This window comes from Hydra viridissima, unplaced genomic scaffold, assembly GCF_058129835.1.
Source record: "Hydra viridissima isolate aposymbiotic clone 2 unplaced genomic scaffold, HvirCarnegie_v1 scaffold_10, whole genome shotgun sequence".
Classification (NCBI taxonomy): domain Eukaryota; kingdom Metazoa; phylum Cnidaria; class Hydrozoa; order Anthoathecata; family Hydridae; genus Hydra; species Hydra viridissima.
Window position 1 is genome coordinate 2,284,035 of NW_028324309.1, and position 13,179 is coordinate 2,297,213.

The 13,179-nt window shown below is 29.8% G+C and overlaps 2 pseudogenes across 1 annotated transcript; one reads left to right on the top strand and one right to left on the bottom strand.

The window, feature by feature from the left end:
• Positions 1-269: 269 nt before the first annotated feature.
• LOC145189422 (uncharacterized) lies at positions 270-2,789 on the top strand (annotated as a pseudogene). The gene is made up of 4 exons (XR_016456326.1): positions 270-286; positions 554-1,748; positions 1,841-2,099; positions 2,189-2,789. The product of XR_016456326.1 is annotated as an uncharacterized LOC145189422 (transcript).
• A 2,423-nt stretch (positions 2,790-5,212) lies between these two features.
• Positions 5,213-11,444, bottom strand: LOC149882590 (uncharacterized; annotated as a pseudogene).
• Positions 11,445-13,179: the final 1,735 nt, after the last annotated feature.

Here is a 13,179-nt window from a genome sequence, read left to right on the forward strand (position 1 = left end):
ATTCTAAAAACTGTTTTGAAAAATCCCAAAATATTTAACAAAAACAATTATTTTTACGCTGTACTTATTTATGTACTTTTTTTAAAAAAAATTTTAAATCTTTTCAGTAAATAATGTTTTATTGAAATATATGCAATATAAACCTTTTTATTTCAGATTAAAGATAAAAAAAGTCATTAAAATGCCAAAGAAAAAAAAGGTTTGAAGTAATAGATTGGATGAAATATTTTTAGCTAAAAAATTCATTATAAAACTTCCACCAAAGAAATATGCAATTGCTAAAGAGGTAATTCAATATTATCTCTTTCTACGAAAATGAAAATGTGAAGCAAAATTGAAGTTCTTAGTAGGTTGTCCTAAAAAAAGTTCTTCTTTCACACCTAACTGCCCAGTTGATCAGTCTGACTGCTGCATACTATTTAAACTAATGGATCCTTGGATACATGGTGGATTTAAAGTGCTTACAATTCAAAAGCTAAGTAACTTTTATCATTGAACTCTAAATCAGTTTTAACCTATAAGCCTTTATACAAGCAATTATTATTTTTTAAAGGTGTAAGTTTGAGCTATTGTTACAGGATTGGATGAAATTAAAAAATAAAAGAAAAAGAACAAATTTTTCAGAAGTAAATAAAAGACATTTGTTTGAAGAACAAAAGAATAAAGTATATTGGATTGGAAAACATCCTCTAGATATGTTTGAGGAAATATTAAAGATAAAATAACAAAAGTGAAAGACAAGCAAGAAGATATTGCTTTCTTAAAAGACCTGCTTTGGGAAAAGAAAGGAAGTCTTGGATGAAAAGATAAAAGATATTAGTATTCTATAGGAAGAAATAAAAGAAGCAAATCAAATTTAGAAAAAAAGCTATCTGCAGAGTTAGATAAATATGGTTTAGATTATCTAAGTTCTTCTAGTTACACTAGCGACGATTTAGGCCAGGAAAAAGATATAGACTTGGATTTTAACGAGGTTTCCAATACTAAAAATTCTGTTCTTTTTTCTAAAAACATACCTCAATCTACCGCTTGTACAGCAGTGGGAGTGGGTATAAAACCCCACCAACATAGAACTTTGAATAGAAGCGTTATTGCCATGGCTGGTGGTTCTGTAGCAAACTTTAAGTGCTCTAAATCCACAACTTATAGAGCTTATAGAACTCTGCGGAGAACATAATATCTGCCGGAGCAACAGATATTAGGGAATATATAAAAAACGGTGCACTATCATCAGATTCACAAATGACCGTACACTTTAATGGAAAAATAGTTAATGATTTGATTGAAGGAAAGCAAGTAAAAAAAGATAGAACTGCAGTTTTGGTAAGGATTGATGGGAAAACAGAACTACTTGGCATTCCTCCATTAGAGTCTAGTACAGGGGTTAATCAAAAGCAAGCTATTTTTGAATTAATGGAGTTTTTGGGATTAGGAGATAAAGTTAAATATCTCTGCTTCGACACAACTTCAGCAGATACAGGAAGATGGCAAGGTATTTGCATGAGACTAGTTCAACAGATTTGACGCACATTGTTGCTGATTGCATGTAGACATCAGGTAATTGAGCAACACATAACACATCTCTGGAAGATTTACCCTAGCAGCGAAACTTCTGGTTCAGAAAACAAACTATTTGATTTTCTAAAAAAATACTAATAATACCACCTGGAACATGGATATATAATCAAAAGTTAGCTGCTGTTCAGTTTTGTACTAATATGATCAATTAAAAGATCTTAAAAAAAGGTGCTATAATAATTTTGATTTCGTCATCTCTATTTATTCTAAATATTTAAAAGAAAAATTTGTAACAATTAAAAATATATTAAAAATTCATTAGGATGGAAATGTTAGAAAAGAATACCATGAGCTATCTGAACTTACTTTAATGGTTCTATCGTCAAATAGGTTTAAATTCCATATACCGGGACCAGTTCACCATTCAAAGATTCATGGGAAAAGGTTTATACAATTTAAAATTGTATCTTTTAATAAATAACAAAGAAAAGGAAGAAATAACTGGTATGGTTTTATTCATTTCTCTTTTCTTTACAGAGTGGTTTCTAAAGGCAAAGTTAAGTTCTTTAGCACTAGCACAGGTATATGGTCTTTTAATATTTTATTGAGAGGATAGAAAGCTTGTTATTGATTAAAATGATTCAAAATTTTTGTTAATAATATTTATTAGGATATGAAAGTTTACTGGCAAATAAGAAGATTTGAGGAATAGAATTTACTCGGTTCCCAAGCTGTTGTGAGCTCTATTCTCAGACATACTTGGTTTTTGGATTCCACTTTGGTAGTTTTCGCCCTAGCAGATGAAGAATGTTGAGAACGAGGTGATATGGCCAAGAATCTGTATAGTTTACCAAGATGTCGAAATGAAAATTTCCCTTTGAAGTGCCAAATAATGGACCAAGCTATGTTAAAAAGTCTTGATTCAGTAAAGATGAGACTCATAGTTTAGCTACATTAACAACAGACAAGTCGTGGCTAGTTTTTGATATGCTTAGACATAGAAAAGCAGAATCTCAATGGATGAAAACACCAGAAGAACTTTAGAAATTCAATGATTTTTATCTAGAATTTAGAGCAACAGTAATTGGACTTAGTATTGTTAATGACTGCTCTGAGAGGGCGGTAAAAATTTGTTCAAAACCTAATAAACAGAGCATATTCTGAGGAGAAAAGGCAAGACACTCTTCTCTTTACAAATGATTACAAGAAAAACAGGAAAAGCAGAAAAAAAAAACGATTATGAAATTGCTGCTAGCAGAAAAAAAATCTAGTTTTTTATTTTATATTTTTTTGTTAAACAAATTTTTAATCTGTTTTTAATTTGAAAAATTGCTTTGTTTTTAATAGATAGCTGTAATAAAGATGATCATAAATTTACTAGGATTACTGTATTTCAATTTAAAACAAATTTTACATTGGATTTGAAGTTTTTTGTAGTTTAAAAAATTTTTTTTTTTTTAGTTTTTAGAAAAAACCATTTAGTTTTGAATACTTCATTACAAAAATATTTAATCATTCCCTTATTACGCCTTCCCCGGCCCTCTTACCTTATTATTTCCTAGAATAAACCCTCTAGCTGAATTCAAGTGAACTTATTATAGCACTGCATCGAAAACTAAGCTTTTTAACGAAGTATTAATTAACTTATTAGTAGTTTTTTTTTTTTGTTTTGGAGAATAGAACCCGATTTATTTATATTAATTAGGTCTTTACAAACAGAAATATAAAAAAAAAAAAAATTAAAAATTTCAATGTTAAGACATCCTCCAAACTGTTTTAAAAATGGTACAAAACGCTAAAAAAATTTGCCCCTTTTACCCCCTTGAGGGACCTTAAGGATTTTCGAAAATAAAAAATTAAAAAAATCCTAATTACTTAATAATGGTCCGGACAAATGATAAGTTAGGGTTGTCATATTTGGTGAGTATACCTTCTTTAATCCTTTCATTTATTACGTTGTTGAACACCTCACAATGTTGGTCAGACACATTATATTGGCTTGTTCTGTTTTTTATTTTAGGTTCATTCTCCCACTCCCAACTAACAATCCATTTTTAGCCATCAAAATAAGCTTGTTTCAATATCAATTGACGCAACACGAGGTGTCGATGACAGCTTAATCACAGAATTACAAAACTTCGATTTTCCAGTGCCAATGTTTATTCCATCACACGTCTCTATTAGATCCATAACAATAATCATGTCGTATTTGTTTACTATTTCAGTCACACTTAAAACCAACGCACCCACCAAGCACCCGTTCGTTAAGTGGTGTATTCTAGCACTAAATTCTTAACATCGAATTATTCCGCCCATTGTTGCAACATCTACTACAGGAATTCCTTTATAGTCAGACGGCAGCAACTTCTTGGTGATGATTGATTGCGAACAACCAGTATCGACAAGCGCTGTAGCTTTTCTTCCATTTATACGAATTATTGTTAAAATACCAAATGCTAACTCGTCCCATTTAAGTTTTCCTGGTTTCGTAGACGTTTGTAGCAGTCTTTCACAGCATGCTTATGCGAGAATTTCTGGCATAAAGAGGTACATTCACGTGCAAAGTGATCTAATGACTCACAGTTGTAACATCGCTTTTCTTTCTTTCTTCACGTATAACTTGTCAGTTTCAGTCGTCCGGTAACTTGCGTTTACTTCTTCATTTGCAAATAAGCATGCCGCATCTGATCTGGTTTGCGCAACCACAGATGCAGTCTTGACACAATCGTCAAAGCTCAACGCATCTTCTCCCCGAAGAATAGCTCTTATATAAGCACCATCATTAATTTCAAAAATGAATTGGTCACGAAGTCGGCTTTCTCTCTCTGAGGGTAAGAACTTGCAATCTTGAGCTGCTCGAATCACTCGGTGTGCGAATATCTGTATAGATTTTTCGTTGCCACGATAAGTTTTACCAAATTCATACCGTTAGATTAACGAGGATTTTCTTAATTCCAGCGTTTCTAATTTCGTCACCAGTTCTTTGTACAAAACGTTCTCTGCAACTTCTGATGCTGTCAATTCTTCCATAGTCTTGTAAGTCTTCAACGGAAGAGCAGGAAGCAAGTACGCTGCATGTTGTTCTGAGGTTATATTGATTACTAAGAAGAAAGAGGTCGTCTGTCGAATAAATCGCTTTGGCTTTCCATCTTCTTATTTCGGTAATAATAGACATGCCCGGTTAGCTTGTTGTTCAATGCATTTAAGAGTCATTTTATGTTTTTAGTTCTTTCTTCTCAACAAACTGCTCTTAGAAAAAGTTGTTCGCTATATATATATATATATATATATATATATATATATATATATATATATATATATATATATATATATATATATATATATATATATATATATATATTTCTTAAAATGCAACTTGCGACTCTTGTCGATAGTTAATCATCCTTTTTCAAAAAAACGTTCTCATAACTATCAAGAAAAACAACGTGTGATATTTGTCAATAATTAGCAAGAATGACGCACATAAAAACCACAACACCTACCTTAATCTCAATCTAAAAGCAATTATCTCCAATGGATGTGGAGATAAAGTACCTAGGCCCAGTGTACAATAAAAATTGTCTTAATTCATTAGCTTTCCAATTCTAATATTCTGAAAGAGATCTTGGTTTTTTTGAAAACTCTCAGGATATGTGTTTACGTATAACTGCTAAGTTGTTAGATATCATAGATATCAGATATCATAGATATCATGTATCTTAGATAGCTTACAATCCCCACGAGGTCCATGAATCCATTGAAATAATAGCCTACGCATTACACCTAAACGCAGAAGATGCATATATTCCGAAGGATATTCTGTAACCATATCACAACTCAACTGCTCCAATGGTGAAGCACCTACATAATGGTCAGAATAATGACGCTCAGTAAAGATTAGGTCTGAAATTGGTGGTGCTTCTAAATTGGGCAGTGTTACTTTGCCACGCTGCATGCATCTCTCACATGAGTTATTACCAGAGTGAGGCCTAATACATTTTACAAAAGCCCTTGCTAATACATCACCTTTTACAGCATCAATCTTCACTATATAAGTTTTACCGTTAAATTGAAAACCATGTTGCTTTAAACTCTTCATTTCTGAAACAAAATCATTCAGATATTCATCAAGAGTAGTATGCTTTTTTGTACTACTGTAAATTGCAATGGGAAAAGGTCCACTTAATGGACACCCTTTCAGTGAACCAAGAGTTGGCCTAAGATAAATTGAATTGCTATTAAACAGCGGTGTACCATCAAAATTAATATGAACAAGCAAAAGGTCAAATATAGAATCGGGCTGATTTAAAATAAAAATATTACGCAACTAATACTGCAACCCAAATTAATAATATTCTCCAGCAACTATATGCTTAATATCTACATTTTGCTGAGTACTTAAAAGAGTTCTTGATTCATTAGAAAGATTAGAGTGTAATGGACTCAATATCTACAATAAACCTTTTAAAGCTGAGTGTGATATCCTGTAAGTTATTGCCTAATCTCGCAATTAGTCTTTAGTGTACAGTCATTGCGGTTAAAATTATCATAGGCATCATCACTTTTTTTCTTTTCATCAATTTCATGAGTTTTCTTACCGTCCCTACTATAATCAAAATCAATACTAGATTTATTATCAATACTATCAGAAAACTATTCTGAAATCTCGCTTTGAGAGGTTAACCAATCAAACGTAGTTATAGGTTTATTTTACTTTTCATAAATATTTGGATTCTAATCAAATTTCATTCTTGATTTACTAAAATTTACATCACCCACAGCTCTATCTATCATGGAAATACTAGCATAATTCTCATTTTTCATACAAAGCTCAACCTTTTATTTTGAAACCTTTAAATTAATTCTTCCTCGTTTTGTTCTATCTGAACACAACTTGAAATTATCATTAGATGTTGCCAATATAATACTATACTTTACTTAATATTTTCCAATTAGAACTGTTGTTTAAAAAAATATAATGTAAAAGACACTGTGCTGTCAAAGTACATATGGGAATTGAAAGATTAAAAAAATGATGATTTTATATTGAACTGGCTCATCCCTAAAACAGCGCCTGATACTTTAATGATATTTCTAAAAGATGCATACTATGCCTGAAAAAAAAATTTCAAGTAATGACACATGCAAAGCCAAGAGTGTTTATTAAATAAAAAATTGGAATTAATATCTAAATGTAGAACAGAAGATAATTTTCTTTTGAAAATAATAGTAAAAACAAGTAAACCTTTAAATAATGATAGTCCCAATTAAAAATATAAAAATACAGAAACTAATACTTCTAAAGAATTTTTTTTATAATGGCTTTCAATAGTCTCAATATATTCCAAATGTGTGACAAATTACAACAGTTGAGATAGTTATCACTTGTCTTAACTACTATAATTACATTTATATTAGAAATGATATCATAATCAAATTCTGACAGATGCAAATATATATGGTAACATCATAATTGATCGAACATTATTCATTCGTGGTGCATCAGATAATCTGTTGCTTGTTTCATTAGATAATAATGGTTATCTGATGAAATTGTAAACATGTTTTATCAGACTATCTGACAGATTCTAAAAATAACTTAATTGGTATACAATTATCATTATAGTGAGTACATAAACTATATAAAAATAGAAAATATTTTAAAAAATTTCCCATAAATGAATCTATATGTAAGTACTTAAATTAAATTCACAACATTTTAAATTGCTTTCAGTCGCTAATCATTGTTTAAGAAAAATATTTTTTTTTTGTTTATTTGCGTCATAATACATTTTCGTTTTGGGAAACCGACACAAAAACCTCACTGAACCCAGGCTGGGCATCCCACACTAGCCCAGACAAATGGCGTACGACCCGAGTGTCGTGCCTCGCTGGGTTATCAGTACCTTAAACAAACTTTTAATTCTGAAATATTTGATTTAATTGTAGAACAGACATATCTGTATAGTTCAATATTTAACAGGGAAATTAGTAGCACTAACAAACGATTGATGTAAAAAAATTTATTAGCCTTTTAGTTTTGATGTTGATAGTTAAGCCTCCACATTAGAAATTTTATTTTTAAATTTTACCAAATATAGCTGATGTTATTGGCTTCATAGCAATTTGAGAAAATAAAACATTATTTGCATTTTTTAGATATATAATAATAAATCACTTCCTTTAAACTATTCTAGTTATGAAATTTAATTCAACTTAATTCAAAAAACATCAAAATATTCTACAAGAAGAAAGTGATTCAATAGATGGGCAGTTTTGGCTAACCAAACGAAGATCTTTTGTATGACGATACTTTCTTAAAAATTCCCATAAAAGGGTTATAAAAGTATGGGCTAGATGAGATGTTTGAGGAATTGTATACGATTTTGAGATTTATATTGGAAAATTTTTTTTGAAAAAAGATGAACTTCCAGGTCTATTGATAGAAGGCAATACTGTAAATTCCTTGACACAAAGATTAATTAGTGGTGTTAACTACAAAATATATTTAGATTTTATCTAAATAGATGTTGTTGTTTACGCCACTAGTTAAACAATATTCTTGGATTGCTTAAAAAGATTTTTAAATTTTACAGCAACTCGTAAATATCGCTTGAAGGATGCTAGTAAAAAGTTACCTAATGAAAAAGATCACAAAAAAGCTGGAAGAAGCTCTTCTTACTATATAGCTGATGTTAATTCAGGAATTTGTGTTGTGAGATGGTGTGTTAATAATAATGAGTAACTCATCTCAAAATAATGTCGGAAATCAACTAGGTACTCCTGCTAACAGGTGGTCAAAAATGGATAAAAAATGTGTGGCTATTGGTCAACCCAAGGTTGTTGAAATTTATAGGGCTCATTTTTTTACACATGAATTTATGTGACATGCTGCTATAGACATATAATCTGAGATAACGTATTGTAAAGTATTATATGGTTATGTTTTTATTACCGTGTTGGCATATCTATAAACAATACTTGGCTTCTGCGTTTTCATCATTTGAATTAACATATTCCTTTCAAGAATCAGCTATCTTTGATAAAGTTTTGAAAACAAGTTGGAGACAGTTTGTGTGCTAAGTTGAAAAAGTATATTACTTGATAAGTGCGAGCGGATATCACTTGCAGCAGAAAATAAAGTAGCTAAAAAGAGACATCCAATAACAGTTGAAAACCATTCTAAAGATATCAGATTAGATGTGTAGCCATTTCCCAGTATTTCAACAGATAAAAGTTGTTATACGTACAGTGGAAATGGTTTTACTTTTATTCAATAAATGAAATACGAGATAAACTTGTCTTTTAAAAGCAAGAAACTGCTTTCAATGAGTTTCATGGGATCGACCAACAGTTTTTAAAGTTTTAATCCACAACTAGTTACTTCTTGTTGTTTGTCAGCATCCCTCTTTGACCATTGTTAACATCCCTCTTTGACTGTTTTTTTACTTTTATTTTATTGCTGTTTTAATAAATATAGTTTAGAATTAAGATTTCAAAAACTAAAAATTGTTTATTTATTAAAAATACCCATTATGGAGTAGTTTTGTTCCACAGCAACAATGTCAAATGATACTTTCACAAAATATTTTCATAAATTTTTATTTTTATTTGCCATAATGGCGTTAGTGAGGTTTATAAAAACAAAGTTTGGATTTTTTTTAGTTAAGGGACGATAATTAGAGCATGAAAGGATTAATATGACTACTATTGCTGAATTAACCATTAATACACTGTTTTCTAAGTTGACAATAAGGTAAAAAAAAAATTTTGTAAAATTTTTTAAGTCTTTTGATCAGAGAAATGTTCATACTTAGTTCTTTAAAATATAACAAGTGCATTATTTGGTAGAAAATAACTTGAGACTAGGGACTAAAAATTTAAAAATTTTTTTTAAAAGCTGTTCCGCAATATCTATAAGCTTTTTATTAAATACCAAAGTAAATACCAAATTACCTCATTAAATACCAAGCAAAAATTCTTTTAAATAACCAATACTTTGGTAGCTATTATAACTTATAAAGCCTCAGGTGTTACGCATTCTAAATGATTATGAACTCTCACCTAGAAGTAAGGCAGAAGTCTAATGTCAGATTGAAAATCAAATGTTGTCTAAGATTACTTTTGAAACTTTTTGTACAAAACATAGCCATTTCAAAGCTATTAATCAGCTTTTAGATGTCATTGATAGAATTTAATTTTAATTTAAACATAAGTTCGTTTATCGTTTCTATATTTTATTTTTTTTGAAACAAAATATGTTTTATGTAAATAAACAAGGTAAACAAGCCAACAATATCAGTTCAATTTTATGTATCTTCCTGACTTATATATCTTATAGTTACATAAATCAAGTCGCTTGTAAAAAGACACATTACTACATTGAGATGAAGAGTTCTGCTTAGAACTCAGTTTTCATCTTTTATGGTATAAAGAGCTGTAGACAGTCTAAGATTTCAATTAGTTAAGAAATCCACATAGAAATGCTATACTTTTATTCTTTCTCCATAATCTAAGTTTTTTAACAAACATAATTTTTCATTTTACATAGTATATTTGTTATAATTATAATAATTTGATTGCGTCCTTAAATTTGGTTTGCACATTGACAAGATCTGAAATAAGCATCTGCCAATCATTATCGAATTAGCGAAAACTTATCGATAATTAGTTTTGATAAAAATTTCAATATGATTCAACACATATTGGTTTGAGACACCGTTTGGATTTCGGTATTAGCGATATCATTTTTATAACGTATCGTTATTAACAATAACGTGGATTTAAATATCGTTGAAAATGTATAACGATATTTTTTTCCCGTTTAAAAATTCATGACAATATTTAACGAGACTTTTCGATGTTATACAATACTTGCATTAGTGTAACGCAGTGTTCAGTTAAAAACAATATTTTGACTAATTTTGAAAAGTATTTTCTTAATCTATTGATTAAAATATTGATAAAAATTAAAAATCGCCTATTTTTTAAACCCTATTTCTAAGGTTAGGTTGTTATTATCGGCTTAGCTGGTTAGGAAGACTATTTAACTGTTTATTTTTTAAAATAAAAACAAAAATAGTCAAAAAGAATTTTAACAATTGTGGTTAATTTAATTAAAATTCAGGTGAGAACATTGTAAAATTTTTAATAGTTCTTGTTATGCAGTAAAAATTTCGTCTAGTTTGACCGCTAATTGCATTTCAAAAAAAAGTTTTTGGGAAAAAAAAAGTTTTTGGATATCCTTTAAGGTACTTAGACGTACATAATTAAACTTTTAAAAATCCTTTTTTTGTTTTGTTTTGGAAAGATATTAAAACTTTCTTTTGAATTGGTATTAAAATTAAAATTGAACAACATTTTGAAGGATGCTAAAGCCAAGGACCGAAATTCGGAATCACTTTGAGGAAGAAGTCAGTACTACAAAATGATGGAAAGCAATATGTTATTGCAAAATGCAAGTATTGTTCTGCAATTTGCAAGTTGGAAGACAGCAAAACATCCGTTATAAAATCACATTTGACCAGCAAACACCCTGTTCAGTTTGCAGCCCTGGATAAGGAGCGCCATGAAAGAAAAAAATGATGAAACCTATGAGGCGCAATCCAAGGCTTATCAGGAATGGAGTTGTGCAACAAGATTGTTTAATAAATGGCCACTTGTTGCAATCCTAGGTCAAGCTCCAGAAGATGATCCTTTCTATAATGTTGGAATGGAAGAGGTTCGTCCTCTGAGGATATCTTTTCTGGCAGGTTCCACCTCCAAAGTCGGACATAGTCAGTGAATGGGAAATTTTTCAAGAAATCCTAGGGGTTGTTAGTGAGGACGTGCTGGAAAAAGAAAATAAATATAAATTTCCTCTCCTTGTTCAGACTGCTAAAAAAATAATTATAAGTACCTGCCTCGTCAGCATCATCAGAAAACATCTTCCGTGTCGGTGGTGCAAGTGTTTCTTATAAAAGAACAAATTTACAGCCTCAACAAGTTAAAAAACTGCTTAATATTAAGAAAAACTACCCCAAGGTCCAGATGATAACATAGATTTTAACCAGTCAGGGTAAAAAAGAAAAAGAAAAAGATTTATCTGAAGAGAAGTCAACCAAAGACTTAGCTGCTTTAAGTCTGAGTCATCCTACTTCGGTTCTTACACCAATAGTTAAAACTGATAACCAACTTAAATCTTGAATAAATAAAAAAATCAAAATTACAAATGAAATTTTTTAAATTTATTTCTTAAATTACATACTGAACTTGTAAAAAAATTTTTTTCTATAGAGTAAGTAAAAAAATATCGTTTAATATCGTGATCTATAGTTATGTATCGTTTGTATTATTATTTGTTTTATTTACAATATGAATTACAAATGTCATCGTAAGTCATCAATAAATTTCTTAACTTTTCGATAAATATTGAAACTTTTCGATAAATATTGAAACTTTTCGATAAATATTGAAACTTTTCGATAATTATTGAAACTTTTCGATAAATATTGAAACTTTTCGATAAATATTGAAACTTTTCGATAAATATTATAATTTTTCAATAAATATTGTAACTTTTCGATAAATATAGTAACTTTTTGATAAATATCGAAACTTTATTGTAAGAATTTTTTGGAAACGATATTATCGGTATATATTGAAACAAACGATACACACAACCTAATATCGCATCGTATTGAAACAAAAAAGTTTCTAAACGTATATCCTTTATCTGAAATATTTACCGAATAATTGTAATTGTATCCTTTATTACTTATTTGTATCTTTGTGAGAACTTGCTTTATTCAATAAAAGTTTGCGACTTTTTAAATGCGAATATCGATGTCATTTAGCTTTTTCATATACTAAAATCTCTCGTAGTTCTGCTATATGAATTCCTTTAGCAACTCTTGACACTAAACAACCTTTATCCATCAATCGTTAAGTATCTTTAAATACAGATTGACAGAAAGTCTTGCATCTTTCCACTTCTTTTCGACATTTTTCTAACAATTCTTCTGATGATAAGCTTGAAAATCTATCACTAATACAAATCTTAAGAACATCAAGTTTGCATTTACTCTGACAAACAACTACTCTATCTGCAGTTGGTAAAGCCATGCTCATCATACCTCTGTGAAGAAGAATCACTAATAATGTTACGTATACCACTATCATTTTTATTTTTCGTGAATATAATCAAAACAAGTTAGAAATATTTACAGTTTATTCTTCTAAAAGACTCCAGCTATTATCTTCAAATTGAAATATTTATAGGCGCATAGATTAACTGTGTAAGGTAGAGTTTTCCTTTAAACTTTATTTCGGTAAACAAAATCGCTCCCACGTGTAGTTCTATTTATGATAAACAGGATTAAAAGCGCTTTTGTGCGCCTCATGAAATACTATTGAAAACTAACAAAAAATCAGGACTCCTGTTTCTAAGATACCCGACAGGGGATAAAGAATTTTTAAATATACGATTACGAGCTGATTACCCTTATCTTTGGATTAGCATTTAGAGTTTTTAGCCCTGATAATGGACTTGTGTCTTCCTTATTATATCATTCTTTTTACTTGACAGAAAATTTATGGGTGTGAAAATCATTCATCAAAGTTACGTAATTTAACTAAAATCTTTGAAAGCAAAGTACAATAAACCTAGATACTTTTTTTTGC